General features: G+C 37.9%; 1 protein-coding gene across 2 annotated transcripts in view; it reads left to right on the top strand.

Moving 5' to 3' along the window:
- POLA1 (DNA polymerase alpha 1, catalytic subunit) overlaps positions 1 to 18,145 on the top strand; it is a gene marked incomplete at both ends in the record, with an annotated part of 204,290 nt that overhangs the window by 162,362 nt on the left and 23,783 nt on the right. The window lies entirely within an intron of this gene.

Raw genomic sequence — 18,145 nt, forward strand, 5'->3', positions numbered from 1 at the left:
CGTTAGGAGGATTATTTTTCTTCTTCTTCAAAATACCATAACATTTCTGAACTGAAACATTTCTAAGCTGTAATGGGTTCATGGGTCTTGTGCAGCTGCACTATTTTCAAGCTGACAGAAGGGTATTTCTGAAGGTGGGCTGGTGCTTGGCCAACCTGGAATTCTCAATAAAGCCACGTGCAGGTCCCACCAATCTTACTTTATCGATCTCTTGCCTGATATAAGGATATAAGAGTAGAAGAAGCTTCTTGGGTGATGACATCCAGTCCCTTGCTGCTGCAGACCACCACATCTTTAAGGACTGCAAGTTTATGGCACTTCATTTTGAAACTTGTGGGTGGTTCCTCCCCTTTTGCTGCTGTTCAAGATGTGTTTCGGACCCTCAGTCTATGATGACTGAAAATTCTCTATTATTTTCCCATTCTAACTTCTTTGTGTCCTTTTACAACATGTTTCTTTCTTTCCTTTCCCTGATGTTTTCTGCCGTGCTTTTGGAACAGTGGTAACTTCTCTGTTTTGTTTAAATCTAAGCCAGAGAAACTCCCAACTTTCTTTAGGAGGAATTGGTCTCTGCTGCATGATCTTTCCTCTTAGCACTTTTGTGTGCAGTCTTTTCTAGGTTGAATTAAACTTTGAGTGTGAGAAACTAGAAATGACATGCTATTTTAGATGATGTTTATCCAGTGTCTTGTACACTGGACCTGTATGTTTGCTGATGCTTCCTTGAGTCACCTGTGCCCTGCTCATAGTTGTATCATTAACTTGTAGTTAAGTAATTATAGAAATCTTGAGGTTTGGTTTTTTTTTTCCCTCCTCTCATTTCAGAATCGTGAGTTCATATCTCATGTTTATGGCATTTTGTTTTACTTTGATTTTCCTGGTTTCGTTCATTTGGACTCTTTATTTGTAATTTTAGACTTCAAGGTTATTTAATTATCTCTGAAAAACAGTATGGTGGCTTCTGCATTCACATTATTTCCCACCTGCCTTAATCGGAAAATGTTTCTTGGACCCTCACTGCTAATTGGAGAAACTTCAATAAAATTAGTTTCTAGAGTAATTGTCAAGGAATTGTAAGAACTCTGCTAGGATCTTCTGTGCTCTTGGACAATTTACCTTTCAGCATGGTGTATTTTTCTCTTTTTTCTTAGCTACTTGAAAGTTATTGTAGAATCTTTACCTAGCCGGTGATTTCAGTCCTGGTGCTGCAACAGGTGTTAAGGCCAGATAAATTAGATCTGTTAGTTGTCCTTTGAAAATTGCTTCTCTTCAAAGAGATGAACTAGATGAGTTTAGTAAACGTACGTACAATTCCGTCCCATTTTTCAGATGGACAGAGGACATCTTTGTATTTCTCTAAAATACATGCAGAACTTGAGAATGATTGCTTATGGCTATTTGGGTCACCTTTTTATTTTATAGATACTGGTTTCTGTTTTCAAGTAATATATGTTACTGATTTGATATGCTTGATGTAAAACTCTCTAGGATCGAAATAATTTTCATATGCCAATTTTGTTGCAGTTCTGAAATGGAAGATTAGTGAACATAACACAAAGCTCATGTTTATTTTGCTTGGAAGCCAAAAAATTTTGTTTCCATGCCATCATTCACAAGCCATTCTGTCCTTGACCTGTGATCAGTATCATTGCTTTTATCAAAAATTGTGGCAAAATTTTAATGTAGATTTTGTACATCTTTGGTATTTTCAGTCTCTTCTTTACTTTTTATGTGAGTAAGCCACTTATTTACTGTTGTTTTGGTTTTGAGAGTTTTTTTGCTTATTTTTGGGACATTTTTTCCAAAGTCTGAGTTGGATGGACTTCTGTTGATTCTACCCTTCTTTGTCATTTTTCCTGAATTTTTAAAGACCAGTTTTTCTTCTTTCTTGTAGATTCTGTTTATTCTTAGTAGTAGCTTTAGGTGTTAGGCATTTTGGAGCATTATTTGATTAAAAGAAAGAATTTTTGATGGCTAGAGATTCAAAATATAAATGTGTTTTCCACTGTAGTTTGAAGGAATTCATGTCCTCTCTCATTCATAACCTTGAGATTTCACTACTAGTACACTTGCATTTTCTGTACTTGCCTCTTCAAAGTGCAGAATCTTAGTTACCAAACAGGTTTTATTTGTTCAGCTATTTATACTGAAGGTCCATACCATTTGTTGAAATTGAATCTAAAATAATAATTTTTAAATAAGTGGGAGTTCAAAAAGACATCCAAGCTGTTCTCTTTTCCTACAAGAGGATCAATACTAAAGCCTATTTTTTTAAAGAAAGGCTAAATTCAAAAATCCTCTGGTGATGCAGGTTCTACCACTTGTCAAGTTTTACAGCCAGTTTCTGTTGATGCTTCACTGTACTTAGAGAGCTCTTTGTATCTAAGATGAATTTTGCTTTCTGAGGTTTATCTGTGCACATGGGTAATAGACTATTCTCTTAGAGAGTTTTACATATATAAAACTTGTATGCTGTCTTCTGTGTCTTTCAACTACTAACTTGAAATTTTTTGAGGAACAGGGAGACAGTTTTCCACTTCTCTGCAGGTTTGTTTTCGTTTGTGTGGCTTTTTTGATGTTGTTTTTTGGTTGGTTGGTTTAGGTTTTTGTTTTGTTTTGGGGTTTTCAATAGACCTTCAGTACATCAGGTCTATTAGAGTGGAATACAGCAGAAAGATAATTAACGTGTTTTGCAGCCTGTTCTTCTGCTTATTTATACAAGTATGGTGTTTGCAACATCTGCAGCAGCATTGTTCGCTCATGCTTCATTTGTGATCTCCTGTAATCATTATATACTGTTGTTGGTCCATCTTTTCCCTGGAAGAATAAAAAAATAAAGCACCATGTAGACCAACCAGCGTATTGTTTCAGTGGCTGGTGAAGTTAGCTGCCATTTATACCATCCAGGATTATAGTCCTATCATTAATAGTAGCATTTATCCTCCAAACAAATATTTCAATCCATCTGGAAGTTTAGGTCTGTCATGGTGATATGGTTTAATATGTTAACATTCTGATACAGTGCAAGGTTCTTAGTTGTCATACTACTCAAAGTGAAATTCTGTAATTCCTTTGCTGTCTTTGTAAATTGGGAATTATTGCACAGTTAGTATTGGGTCAAAAAGCAATTTAATTTTCCATATCACTATTCTAAACCCCCTAATTTACAGATACCGATATTACTGTAAAGGCTGTTTGTCCTGCTTTTTTTTTAATCAGGAGGGGAATAAGTGCTCCGTTGTGACTAGTAACATACTCAAAATGTTTTAGCACTTTCTTACACTTAGCTTTTCAAAGCTGGATTGTGGGTTTAGTCAGACATTGCTACTTAAGTGAACAGTCGAAGAAGTGAGAAGTGGCAGGAATAGCGAAGTAGTAGCATCTTCTGTTCATCTGGATGAAAAAAGGATAGGTAAACTATCAGTGATTTTAAATACATGATGTTTAAATACAGGAGTATGCTCACTCTGTACGCCTTAACTTCAGAAATGGAAACCAATGTATTTTTATGGCTGTGTCATCAGGAGATCAAAATAGAGTGTAGTAAGCTTTATATCATTATTCCATTCAATGGTATTGTTAAATATTCAAAGATATTACTGTTTTCATTTTGCTTCTACAGTAAAATGAAAACCTTTAAAAAATGAAGATAAATGTAGCCCACATAAAGTCAGAACAACTGCTCTGCCTCACGCAGGTGTCTCTAGTTCAGTTCCCCCTCCTGGCATCAAATAGAAGCCTTCATGGGAGATGAGGATGCTGCAGCCTCCTGATTCACAATGGCTGCAGCATTATTCCAAAAGCCTTAATATCACTCAGGTTGTTGGCGGTGCTGCAATTTTTTTTAGAGAAATAAGATTCTAGTCACAGGATTTTTTTCTGTTCCATACCGTAGAATGGGGCTGAAAGCCACCACCTTTTCACCATCCCATTTCTAAGAGAGGGAAGGTCTCAAATGTTGTTTGCAAGGCATTGAAGTGTTTCAGGGCCAGAAATTGCAAAGATGCTGTGGTATATTCTTTCACAGAATATTTTCAGTTATTGAGCCCGTGGTTACTAGATTCTGAAAAGTCTGGCTATATCCATTGAATGGGTAAGCAGGAGAAAGTGAGGGTGAGAGGAAGGTAACTTTGGGAAGAGTGGTTAAATGTTTCTGTTTGTTAGGAAGACTTACATCTTCAAAGTATATGCTATGGTCTGGAAACAGAATACCATTGTTTCAATCATATGCTTATAGACTGTCATTTTATAAAACCAAATGCATATTCAGATGGTAATTTCACACTTCTATCACAGCTTCGTGTGTGCCTCACTCCACCTTTCCGCACAAACACCAGAAGTGTGCCTAGTTTACTTCATTGATGAATAAACTGCAAAATTATGTTGGGGAAAAAAATGAAACTCTTCTGGGCTGTGTGACCTAAACATTAAAAACAAAAATAAAATAAAATTCAGCTCTGAAGATTTGTGTGAATCCTGTCATTTCAGTGCTGGGTGTTTTTCCCCAGTGTGTTCATAACTTAGTGTGCCAGGTAGCAGGTAGAAGTGCTTGCTTGTTTGTTTTTTAATGGAAGATTTTTTGGTAACTCTTTGAAAGAAGACAGTTTATAATGGAGATGTTGGTAGAGCTGCCTGTCAGTGTGGATTAGTGCGTGTCCTCGTGTCGGCTGCTGGCAATGGTGAGGCTGAGGGAAACACAGACCAAGGGCAGGTGGGGCTGCAAGGACAGGCCTGAGCAAGGAGATGTTCCTGCCCTGAGGTTCGGCCTGGGTGGGGGTTCAGTCAGATTCGGGGAGGAGAGCAGATGTGAGATGGAGCTGGGAGGATTGTGCTGTGTGTGAAACTAGTGTAATGAAACGGAGACTTCTAGCATCGGAAATACTGGCCAAATGTTTATCAATATACAGGCAGGAAGAATACAAAAAAGTACTTGTGATAAATAAGAAAGGGGATATAGTTAACTATGTGCACTTTCCAGGGGAAGATTAGGAGAAATCATATAAATAAGCAAAGTGCATATGTGCATGCGGATTTATTTTTAAGATGGCAACAGCTGAAACTGGGCGTATCTCTTTGGGAAGCATGCAGTTTGGTAAACAAAGCGTTTCTGTTTGCGTCACATCTCTAGACGCTATCGCTAAGGCTGCAGTTCACTATAGTGATCTTTACATCCAAGCAAACAAATGCTCCTCTGCACATTTGCTGTCAAGTACTTTGTCTCCCAATCATGTTGTTTTGAAGAGATTGTAAAATACTAATTTTCAAGAATTTAATCTTTGAGTATATCTTCAAAACCACTTGTTCATTTTTCCTTAATGTGTTGTTTTGAAGAGGAAGATTTCTGAACTTTTTTTTTTAAATCTGAGTCACCGTTTCTTGAGTATGTTTAAATCTCACTAGCTTTTTTGAAAGCAAAAACTGTTGAAAATCATTCATTGTAGGCTTTTTAACCATTTTGAAGTAATGTATAGGCAGCTAGCTGGTCTTTAAATCTTAAGTCATCCTCCCTTAATGATCAAGCTTTTTTTTGATTGCCAGTTGGCCATTTTTAATATCTTAGGTGTAACTTTTTTTCTTCATTCTATTTCTGTGTGATCTTTTTGTTAAACCTACAAAATCTGAGTAAACCATATGACACTGTACTTTTCTATAACTCTTTCTCTGAACACAAAACTCAAATGGGCTGTGACACATCTCTTGGAGTTATGAATTGTTATGAATTATTTTCTCTGCTTGTGAATGAAATAAGTGGAAATAATGAGTTACAGCAATGGTTTTGATTAATGAAGACTTTTTTCCTTGCACATTGTAGTAATGTTGCAGGTGGGATGGAGTAGTGGCTTAAATAACTTCTGACTCCTCGTGAATTGGAATAGTTATCTGACTTCTTCAAATAATTATCCTGCTGCTAGTGTTAGAATTTTTTTTCTGTATGTGGGAAAAGGTGAACAGTAACATCTTCTCTTTTGCACATCAGGATTTTCTTCCTACTTAGGTACATAGATACCTGCCAACTTGTTCCAGCCCCTGTAGCGGTGTTGTCTATCTGATGTCATCTGCCTCCCCCATCAGTTCTCCTATGAGTTTCTCTAAACAGAAGATACTTTGTAAAGCTGTTTTTTCTTCACTGTTTTTTTTTTTATCTACAACTCTGAAATTTTTCTCATAGAGACCTTTTATCTTTCTGGTTCTGTCTCTGTTGATCAAGCTTGGGGTTGTTTTTTGACGGAGGGCAATTCTGTTGTTGCCAAATGCAAGTCAGAAGTGACAAGGCTTCTTTTACAGAGTACTGCTTCTCACAGCAGCAAGCTCCTTTCTCTAGGGGAAAGTGCAAGACTAGCATGTTTTTCATGTTAGCAGGCCCTTAAGTTGGATGGATCTGGCAGCGTACTAAAAAAAAGAAATATTCCTGCCTTTTAGATACCAGCCTTCTGACATGGATGCTAATTTTTTAAAAGTTATTTTAATACAAATTGGAAACATAAACATAAACAATTTAACTCTGTATAATCCATTCGGTATACATGTGCCTAGACATCAGAAGGGTAATGTAAAGCTAAGGCTTTAAAGAGATTTAAAAAAAGATACAATTATCTGTATGATTTTTAAGTCTCATAAGAAATGTATTTTAGAACTTGCCAGTGATGGCTCATAATCACTTTGATATTTTGAGGAAAATGGTAGCTTTAAACAGATGATACAGAATTTATTTTTAAAAATGTATTGTGCTTATACAGTTGATGGCTTTTATTTCCATAATGTTTTTTACTACATAATTATACATCTTAATTACGTAATTACCGTCATAATTATTATGTAATTACATGTAGTTCCACTAATTACAAAATCAGGAAGTGTAATTATCTACTAAAAACTTTCTGAAATCTTATTTGTTCACTAGAGATTATTTAAAAGACCAGTGACCTACTGAAGATGGTGTACAGTGCTGTGCATGGTACCAGCCCTCCTTATCCCTTTCTTCATGGCCAATACAGTTTGAGAGGGTTGTGGAAGGACTTTCATGTGTTTAATTATTATTTCCCTTAAAATTGGGTTGGAAACCTTGGCTGTGTTGCCTGCAAATTTGGAGCTTCTTCATTTTTGTCACTGATACCTTATGTCTTTAAATTGAAAGACTCTGTAGCTGGAGTTACAGAAAGTTTTGTGATTTAACTGAACACCTTTATAACTTTGTATTTTGGTTGGGGGTATCTGGTGTCAGCTGTAAAGATGTTTGGAAAAGTGTTGTGTATGGCTGTGTATATGTGAAGTGAAACCCTGACTTCACAAAAGATACAGGGAATGCAGCGGATCTCTCACGGGCCAAAGATTTCTTTTATTGAGTAAATCTGCTTTTTAAAAAGTGATTTTTTCCTATCTATATACGTTCACGTCTATATGCCGTTTTATTACTTACTGTTGCACATACTTGGTTATAAATTTGTCTAACTGTGCAGATTGAAACCAATAATGGTTTACTGCATGTTAGAGAAGAGAATATTAATACTGAGGATAATTTATCATTCTTTTATGCTGACATTTTATTAAAACTGGGCAAATAGAAACTCTGTTTTCTATACATTAAGTCAGACGTTTGCTACCTTTGGTAGACTGAATGAAGAGAGTGTTGTAAAGTGTTAGATTAGGTGATTTTTTTTTTCCATTCTGTAACACCGTGTTGTATCAAAATAACATCAGAAGTACAAAGCTTTCTCTCACACTCATTGTGACAGCAAACACATATTTACTATGTCACATTATTAAAGCAAACCACCAAGGAGAAAACACTTCCAGTAACAGAAAACAGGATTCATGTGAAAGGGATGATGGAAAAAAGTAAGTGGTCACAGTCTGTGATGCTAATAAAAAGGAAGAAAATTGTGATCTCTGTGTCAGAACAAATAGAAACTATTGACATTTCTGTGGAACGCTTCAAGACTTAATACTGTGTATGCACATGTATTGGTGTGTAAATTTTCTGTGCTTATTATATAAAGCAACTGCCTTACGTAGTATTTGCCAAAAGCTTTTTTAAGCTCCCAAACTTTGCCTGAGTCTATAGGTGATGTGAGTCTGTCGTCTTCTTGATTTGAAATGTAGTTATCTCAACTTGCGTCTGCTGAGCATACAAGTCCTAAGGTGAACTTGTCCCCCAACCAGTTTGAATTATATTGACTTCTAAGAGAAACCCATAGTCATTATTTGTGAACACAGACTGTGAGAACAGGATCCTTATTTGATATCCAAGATGCAAATTAATTCTGTAAATAAAATTATTTTAATTATTATACTTACTGAAGTATAATAACTGCATGGGAGACATTTATTTTGAAATATCTTCCTGTGTTCTTAACAAACAAAGGATTTATATCAAAGACATGATGAAAATATAGTTGCACTCTCTTCTCTAAGAAATGGATGGAGATAAATTCTCTTTATTAGGACTAGAAGGCTATGTAGAGAATCGCATAATGGAAAATATTTGTTTCATTCCGTAGGGAACACAAAAATGGTGCATGATAGATGTATAAAAACGCAGCACAAGACAGAAGTGTCTAAATGCAGCTGAAATTTGGTTTATTAAATCAAAGAATACTTCCCTTCATAAAGGAGCATTACATTTTTGCCATCTCTCCACCAGTATCAGCCAATCCAGGTTAATCTGTGTCTGGGGGAAAATGAGCACTGGAAGCCATGGGTCTTACCACCGTGAAAATAAAGAGTGCATGAGAAAACATTTGGAGAACATATTTTCAGGTCCTTTTCTCAGCAAAGCCATGCTCTTTCCATGACGAAGAGCGTCTCTGTGAGATACAAAGAGAGAGAATTACCTCTTTTTGTTTGGTTGGTTTTTGTTTCGAGGATTCTCTCTTCATAACAGTCCAACTACCAAATATCATGTTTCAGGCTACTGTAATTCCATATTGTTCTTTTGAGAGCAAATGAGTCTTCTGTGACAGGCCAAAACGTGGCTCAGCCTTGAAGAAAGGATCCAGCAGGACGTTCTTCTGTCCTGGCTCGTCCTTCTTCTGGAAGGGGGCTTAGATGGTGGGACGGGTGGCTGATCGGGTTAGGGAGCTCTTTGTTTGTTTTCATCAAGCAGAACTGAGTTTGGAAGAAGTTGATTTGATCCTGCCAGGATTACAACTGTCAAATGCATATCAAAATGTTTTCCTATCTTATATTATTTAGCTCAGAATATAATAATGTAATTATTTTGACATGAAAACGTTACCTACTGTGGTATTTTCACTTATCTTTAAATAGACATTTTTCGCTTTGCGAGAGATGCATGCAGTAAGACAAAACAAAAAATGAATAAAAAGGAGTGAGTGACAGCCTGAGCTAGTTTATTTAGATGGTAAAAACAAATAAAATTTGACGTTAATAGCATTTTACAGATGTGGAATTAAAACTTTTAACTCGTTATGGTATTGTTTTGTGTTTATGGTGTAACAATATATGTTGCATAAACAGCCAGCAGAACGTAGCAGTAGCAAGTTTATCAGATTAATATTTTTATTAGAAATTTTGTTACATATTTTAGGGAGAGGACAAAGCTTTAAAGGAATCCTTTAAAAATGTGTTATTTTTATGCTGTTCATAAATCATACAGATTTGTATTCACCTTAAATTAGACTTGTTTTGATTTTTTTTTTTTTTTTGCTAGAGCTGAGCCTGTAGTTTAAAACATCCTTAATGAAAAATAGTTCACAGTGAGTGACCAAAACAAATACAGTTAATGTACTTACTAAGAGCATTAGCTACTGTGCTTTTGAACAGTAATGGTAAACGAGAGTCAAGACCTTGATGTAGATAATTTTTATTATTTCATACTTCAAATTTTTTGTTGTACAGGAATCAATGGATTTGAAATTGGTTATCATGCATGCAATTTCATGATGACTTGACATGTAATTCAATTGTTTCAAATATTACTTAATTTAGAAAGTCAAAAGTGTAGTGTCTAGGTTGGAAACAAGTATGCCTATAGTTTGGCAAAAGCAGCAGATGTTGGAACATGAAATGCAAGCATTCAGTGAGGTACAACTGCTGCAACTCTTCTAGTAGTTGCATCTAGAGAGAGAGAAAGAAGAAGAGGTTCTTAGCTGAAGGCTTAGTTTTTGAAAGTCTGGATGCAAGTTTAAAAACAGTATTTCTATTTTTTCCATTGCTGTTCTCCAAAGATTTATCAGCTGTTTCCCGATTTAAGCCATGCTTCAGATACCACAGGGATGCAGGTAGCCATAATGGCAACCTGGCTATAAGGACACAGCAAAAATAACCACATTTTCTATGTATTTCCAGAAAACTGTGATATTATTCAGAAATTGCAGGGAAGCATCCATGCCATTTTGAACTTTTGAATATGACCCGAAGTCTTTGGTTTGGTTTTATTGTATTGTTGTGGCAAATTTTGAACATGAGAAGTATTCAGTCAGGAGTTCCTGTTTAGACAAAACATGCATTTTGTTTCAGTATTTAGTCTGTTAACATATGAGCATGCCTGTGTTTTCTAGCAAGTACCAAAAAGGATGTTTTTTGGTCTATTGTGGCATTTGCCACTAGCGATTTTTTGATACATACATGTATTCTCTGTCCTGCTAGTGAACACTGAGGCTGCACTGACCCATAGGGTGTGGGTAACCAAATCCCAAATCTGCCCTGTTGTAAGCTGTCCCCCCAGCACCCATTTTTGCCATGGTATCCGTGGGTTTTGAGGCACCTGTGATGGGGCTGGCTGCTGCTCTCACTGCTTCTCCTTCTTCAGGTATCTCTGCAGCCCTGTCAAAAAGCTCTCCTGCTTGTGTAGGTCCTGGGTTTGCTCAGCTCTTCCAACGTGAAAGTGTGTTTCAGAAAGTGAGGATGTTCCTGAGTGGGAAGGAAAGCAGTTCAAGTTATGGCAGCCACTGTAGAATGTTTGTCTTTTGTATGGTGTCTAATATGTGTAGTATAAAAGAGTGGGTTTGATAGCAACGGATTGCAGTCCTGGCACATTCTAGCTTTCCTTCTTTCAGTTCTCTTAACTGCTCTTTAGGGGGAAAATATGATCATCAGGGTAGATTTTTTAAGTTTTTTTTTAATTATTTTTTATTTTTGAGAAATTATAGGCATGCTGGGCTTTCAAGAGCTCTCATCTTCACCCCTTTTTGTTTTGGTTTGGTTTTTAATAGTCTTACTGTTCAGAGATCCTTTGGAAATTGCTTTCAGCTTTCTGCTGCCACTGGTGTCCATTGTCACCTGCTACATGCTTTAGTCCTGTGTCCTTGCAAGGACTGAGATGCTGGTGCTTTACTGCTGTGAAAGCCCCAGGCCTGCCATTGGGTTTGCATCCTTCCCCAAAAAATAGGTGCAAAAGGAGAGTAGCGGTACACGTGGACTTCACAAAGATTTTATGAGCATAAATGAAAGGAGGGAAAGGTATAACCACAGATTACCACCGGATAAGATAATCAGGTAATTACCATGGCATAGCCTCCTGTTGCACATTTGTACATTAGGATGCCTTTCAGTTACTTGTCTGTGTACCTCTGCCCTGACTATAGAAACAACATTGGTGGTTCAGCGTTGCTCTTCAAAAATTATGTTGCACTTTGATAGGATTTGAGTTCTTGAGGACTTTTTGCAACATAACAATCATAGAGTAAACCTTTCTGTTTCATGGGGGAGGGAAGGGTTGTGGGTTTTATTTAAAGAACTTTGAGCTGTCACATCAATATCCATGGTACTATTGGTACAGTAATCAAGGGCCCAACAAAATACAAATACTAAGGTAACTTTTTATTATACTGTCATAGGGATTCACATGGGGATTTTTGTTGAATAGGTCGTGTTTTATAGAGGAAAGGGAATATGTCTGTTCTGAATTACATGAGGAAAGCATTAGTGCGAAAGAAGAATAAAGACATAAAAGAACAAAACAGATGTATGCAGTGAATTTGACCAAAAAATGATCCTAAAGTCCACAATACAGAAAACACAGGAGAGAGTCCTGAGAAACAGAAATGTTGAAGAATTTGAAGAGACAACAATAAATGAAACTAATTTGCAGGACAGTTTGACGGTGAAATAGTTCATTGCAAAACATAGCCTTTGTTTTTATGGGGTTTTGTAACCCAATGAAGTTAAAATTAGGTCCTGTATTTCCAGTAGGAGCTCTCCAAACTTTGGATTTCATTATGATTGTACTTGTTATCTTGTATGAAGTTTTTCTTTGATTAGGGAAGTGTTAAATAAGATCTCTATGTATCTATTATTGAAAACTATTGTATGATTGTAGGCAGAACCTTAGAATGGCATGTCATCTTGGTAAGAATTCTAGAGTTGGCTTAGTTTGAAAACAGATCACTTTGTATCGTCTCATTCTGTATGTGTAAAGCAGGGAAGAGAAGTAGTCTCTGGAAAAGTATGTGGTAAAGAATTTTTTTTTGTTGTCCTCCAAAGATAAAATATGATTTGGGAGGAAGTGTCTCTTTGCAGAAATCAGCAGTTCTACACATGGAGTACATCCTTCTTGGGAAGTTTCTTCAGCAGTTGCAAGCTGATGTTTTTGAAATGTCTGGAGTAGGCCAGTATTTCTGTTGAATCACACATTTTTGAAGGCCATTATTATGATAAACCATGTTCTTAGCATAATTCAAATTAGTATATATACTTTGGCTTTTTAAATTGAGTTCTTTTGCAGACTGAACGACAAATGGCACTAAGAAAAAAAATACTGTTGAACTTACACAGAAATTTTTACATTTAAAACTTTCCAACAATGTGGGTGCTTTGTGTAACCAACTGGGCCTAACTAGGAGAGGCCTAAGGAATGCCTGAGGGTCAAACAAACTTCTATTACAAAGCAAGGCTCTCTAGTGCAGTATATCCCAATTATAAAGATAATGTAAATTACCTCAGTGACAGGCCTTTTATTTATAGTAAGAAACCACCCTTATCTTTTCAGCTGATACACAATACCTTTAAAAAAAGAGAGTGAATGATGAGTTAGGAAATGAGCTATGGTAGGCAACAGCAGTGAGCTCAGGAATGAGTGGGGGCACATGTAAAAGTTTTCCTCCCTTTAGAGGAAATCCATCTGATGCTTTGATAGATGCAAACTGGGGAGAGGAGTGAACAGAGAATCCTTTATCTTTCCGTGGGCAGGATTTTCCACTCAGCCATAGATGATCCACCACTGGATATGCCTCCCAAAGTGGTGTGTACATGGTGGTATTTGAGACTAAATTTGTCACTCATGCTACACGTGCAACAGTGAGGTCCTAGTAGAGATGAGAGATTAATACTGCTATAGTATGAAATAGCTCAAAAAGCCGAAGGGTCACAGTTCAGTGAAGTGGCCAAGAGACTGCATACGTCTCCCCTCTCTGCTGGCAAGAGTGATACGCTTCACTAAGTTATTGTGGTGCCAAGGCTGTAAGAAGTGACCTTTTGCATGAACACAAGAGAGATGAGATCCACTTCTGCACAGAAAATACCAGTTCAGCCTTAGCAAGAGAATCACAGAATGACTAAGGCAAGGAGGTATCTCCAGAGGTCATCTAGTCCAAATCCTTGCTCAGAGCAGGGTCAGCCACAGCGGATTGCTCAGGGCCATGTGGACTTCAGTTCTGGGTATTTCTGTGCATGGCGACACCTCAGCTTTTCTGGGCAGCCTTTTCTATCATTTGACCACCCTCAGAGTAAAAAAGGAAGGTACTATGTTTACGTGGAATTTCTTGTATTTCAGTTTGTGCTCATTGCCTCTCAGTCTGTCACTGGGCACCATGGACATGAACCTAACTCCATCTTTGCTGCCCATACCAGGTATTTATACAAATCAATGAGGTCCTGCGCCTTGACCTTTCTCCAGGCTGAGCAGTCCCAGCTCTCTCAGCCTCTCCTTATGTGATGGATGCTTCGGTCCCTATAATTGTCTTTGTAGCCCTCTGTTGGACTCACTCCAGTAAGTCCATGTGTCTTGTACTGGGGATCCAGCACTGGACCCAGAATTGCAAATGTTTCTCACCAGGGCTTAGCAAAGGAGAAGGGTCACCTCCCTCGACCTGCTGGTGAAGCTCTGGCTAATGCAGCCCAGGGTGCTGTTGGCCTTCTTTCCTGCGAGGGTTCATTGTTGGTTTATATTCAGCTTGTTGCATACTCCTTAGCTTGTTACATAGGTACTTGAATATATAGGAACTGTGAATAAAGGCCCTGCTGCTCAGTTTCTGTCTACGTAAAGCAAAGCAGGCCTTCCACACCAAATGTCACTAGTGGAGGAAACTCCCTGCAGAGAGGAATGCATTTCATCTCCACTGACTTTGAGGTCTCAAAGTTCAAGCACTTGTATGTGAATTTATCAGCCTCTGCTCCTTTGTATAGTGGGCAGAATCAGGCGGTTCATGGGCACAGCTCAGCTAATCTCACCTTTACTAGGCTGGCGTAGATCACATCTGGGAAATGCCCCCTCTTTGCTTCATGGATTATAAAGGAGATCCAGCATGACTAGTTCAGATCTAGAAGGTAGTGGTACTGGAAAACTTACACCAGAGATGTAGTCTATGAATTTACCATGCTAGATGCCAAACGTAGAAAACTGTTACATACATCACTCCAGTCACCTCAAGGCTTTTCATCAAAGAATGAAAAAATAACATAAAAGGAGTTCCCTGTATCCTCCAGTTACAGCCTCAAGCAAAGTGAGAAGAGCATGTTGCTCTGAAATAAACCGTTCTTGCATCCCAGAATAACCTGTTTCTTAAGTATACATAGCTATTTGTAAAGACTTGAGGAGAGGCATCTAGCCATAAAAGTTAACCATGAGGAGGCAGAATGCTGTAACTCCCACCACTCTTTCAGAATAGTCTGTCATGAGGTCTGGAAAACAGCCTGTTAAAAATCACTTTCAGAACAGAGTTCTGACTTGTGTCATGGGAGCAGGCTGTTGTTTTGTGGTTATTTGTAGAGAAGCAGAGGGTGTGGTTCTTCTAAGCCCCTACTGTAATCTTTCTTCTTTCTGCTTGAATTTCAAGAATGAAAAAGGAAAAAATACGTTTACAAAGTGGATTTAAGAAAACCATTCAAAATATATTTCCTTATAACAGAGCAGCCTCAGATAATCCGTTATTTTACTTGTAGAACCTCTTTAAGGAGAGTGGAAGACAAAAGCCATGCACAGATTTTAAAGTGTATCAAGTTGGTACACTAAGATCAAAGGCTGTGTCTGCATGAGGGACTTTGCACATTCTCTTCCAGATCAGCTGCAACATCAAGGACAGGAAAATCTGCAAAGCATTTTGTTTGCCACGTGTTCAGTCTCCTGTCATCTGCTAATGCAGTCTTTGTCAGAAGGTACTTAATGTTGTGGTACCCAAGTAACCTGCTTCCCTGTTTCACATCCATTGTTCTGCTGAATACATATCTCCCATAGCCCTTGTTTGAAATTGCTGACTTTTCACAAATTGGAGATGATCAGCAGACATGCTTCATTGGGGGAAGGAATAAAACATTATTGACATCTTCATAGTGAGGCTGGTTGCATCAGTGGGACAGAGTATATTGGTGTGTCCTTGATGTATTATTGGCAGCTGAGCCTGGGATATCTCACCGTTTCAGAATGGCCGGTCTTAACATTGACGTTGAAGGGCAGGATGGAGAATACAAATCTTTGCAGGTCGTATGAGTGGGGGTCCGCAAAAAGAAATAATTTGCTGACTCCTGTATCAGAATAGCTGCAGGTGTGTGTTTTTTCCACTTCTGTAGTGTCTTGCGATTACTTATGAGGACTTAGGAGGAACACACAGGGAGAAGCACGAACAGTTGTTTTTAAAAAAAATTGAAATGTTTGGTTTTCATTTTCTTTTGAAGTTGGCCAATGTGTTAAAACAGAATAATACATTTTTTACTGTGACTCTGTGCTAGGTTAGAACAGAGGTGATGTTCCCAAGTGCCGAACCCTGGTGATTCTTCATCTTCTCAACTGCATTTCCCCAGTGCTGCAAGTTAAAGTTGGCAAGGAGTAGTTTGTTGGATTTGGTTGGTGAAAAGCTTGCTTTTCAGGAACTTTGCCCAAGTTGCTTCCCTGAAGAGGGTAGAAGTTTAACCAGGAATGGGCAGCAGTTACTTGGTGACTTTCCATGTGCATTTTGTGAAGTATGATTAATTATTTCTCAGGCTCCTTCATCTTTTATAAAGTCTAATTAAATTAGGAACAGGTAACATAGTTTGCCAGCAGTGGCTCCTTGTGTACCCCAGTTAATCTCATAGCTGTGAAGATGACTGTACTGAAAGCGTTCCCTTGCAGTTAGCACGCAGGACCATGACCAGGGTTAGTAACGGTGGAGTATTTCAACTCTTGTCACTCTATCATGTGGCAGAGGAAAAGACAACCCTCTTTCAGTCTATGCTGGGATGGTTCTTGCATTTCATTTGTGCTGTGAACGTACAGAATTTGTAAATCAACATCTGTAAAACAGTGGGTACGGGGGAATTGGATGTTCCTGGTCCCAGGTACTAGTGGTATGAACATCAGGTAACTGTAGCACCAGCAACTCAAAGGCAGCTGTTTTCTGAGGAGGTTTGGCTCTATAACGCACAGAAGTTTTCTAAGGGGGAATAAGTAATTATTAACTACAAGTCTGACAGGAAAAAGGGAAAAAGTTAACGTTTAAAAAGGAAGAAAAAGGGGTTTTTTGCACGAATGTATCCAGGAAGAGCAGTATGTTGGCAGTTTCTTTTATTGTAATACAAAGCTTGAAGGTGCATAGACATCATGTGTACCTGTAGATATGTTTACTTGTATGTACCTATAGATATGGGTCCCCTGCAAGCAAGTACTGCAATATTTTGGTTTTGTGGTTTTTTTTTTTTTCTTCTAGAGGATGACCTAAGACTCCTCTGCACATGGTCTGAAATAATCCTGTGTTGTGCAGCCATTCCAGAAATTTATCTAAGCAGCCAAGTTCTGTGGGGTTTTCTTCTGGAATTATGTATATCACCAAGAATTATACATTTGTCTTGCTCCTCACAGTCAGATAAACATTAATTTAAGGTGGGCAGGGGTTTATTAAATGGTTTTATGTTTGGAGTTATAGTGTGTTCCCTTTCCAGATGGAAGGGAGATACGCTGCTTTTTCATCTTACCTTTTTTCCTGGTGCTTTGGGGATCTGTTTTGTTTCCTAATGTGTAAAATATTGAGTGGGAAGTAGGTGAAGGTGAGTAAGGCTGAAAATGACAGTGAGTTAGATCACAGACATTTGAATCTGTCACGAAAGCTCAAATTTAAAAAATGTATTGTTATAATGTTGATATGTAGCTAACCGTCTACAGCTTAACTTGGGAGAAAGCTGTTATCAAATACTCGAACAAAGTCATGAGTAGGTTGTGCCAAGTGTTTATTAAATATAGATTTATCTATTAGTATTTCAAACCTTTTTGTATGAAATACCTCATGAGGTGGTTGTTCTTTGAGCAAGGGTACGGGCTTTGCGGTTTCATCACAAGCAAAATAAAGCAACGGTATTTAATTTGGGGACGTACTTCGTCCAAACTAGATCACAAACAGCATTTTTATTTTGTTTATAGCTGATCTTCTGTTCAGCAAGAGATGCTTTAGTCTGTTGTCATCTTCCCTGTTTTAGTGACTGTTTTTGACAGACCAGTTTGCTTTCAGGTGTCTTATTTTACTTCTGCATATGCTGTCCTTGTGCCTGATGCTGTAGAAAAGTCATTTCCTCAAATTGGCGGCGGTAACGATTTGAGTAAGTAAATGGCAATGGAATTCTAAGTGTTCCAACAGCATCGATGTGCTGATACACCAGATCATCATTCTCCAGAAAAGGCTTGTCTACCAGTCATCTCCTGTTACAGCCTTAGATATGTTTTGGCTAATTCTGCTTGATTTGAAACGCTTTCAAAAATTTCCTCTCATGCAGATGCTAATTGGCGGTTGAGTGAATGGCTGCAGTCTGGTAAGGTGCCGTTCCATTTGTAAGTTAGTTTCAGTCTCATTAATCAGAACTGGTTTCAGTAACTTCTGAGAAAATGTTCTCAGCCAGAGAAAAATGTGCAGCCTCCAGGACCAAAATCCACAAAGTTAAGTTATGGCAGGCATGACAGATACGATAGATAAGACAACATTGCTCTCAGTATTTTTTGAGTGGG

Source organism: Nesoenas mayeri (assembly GCF_963082525.1).
Source record: "Nesoenas mayeri genome assembly, chromosome: 1".
Taxonomy (NCBI): Eukaryota; Metazoa; Chordata; class Aves; order Columbiformes; family Columbidae; genus Nesoenas; species Nesoenas mayeri.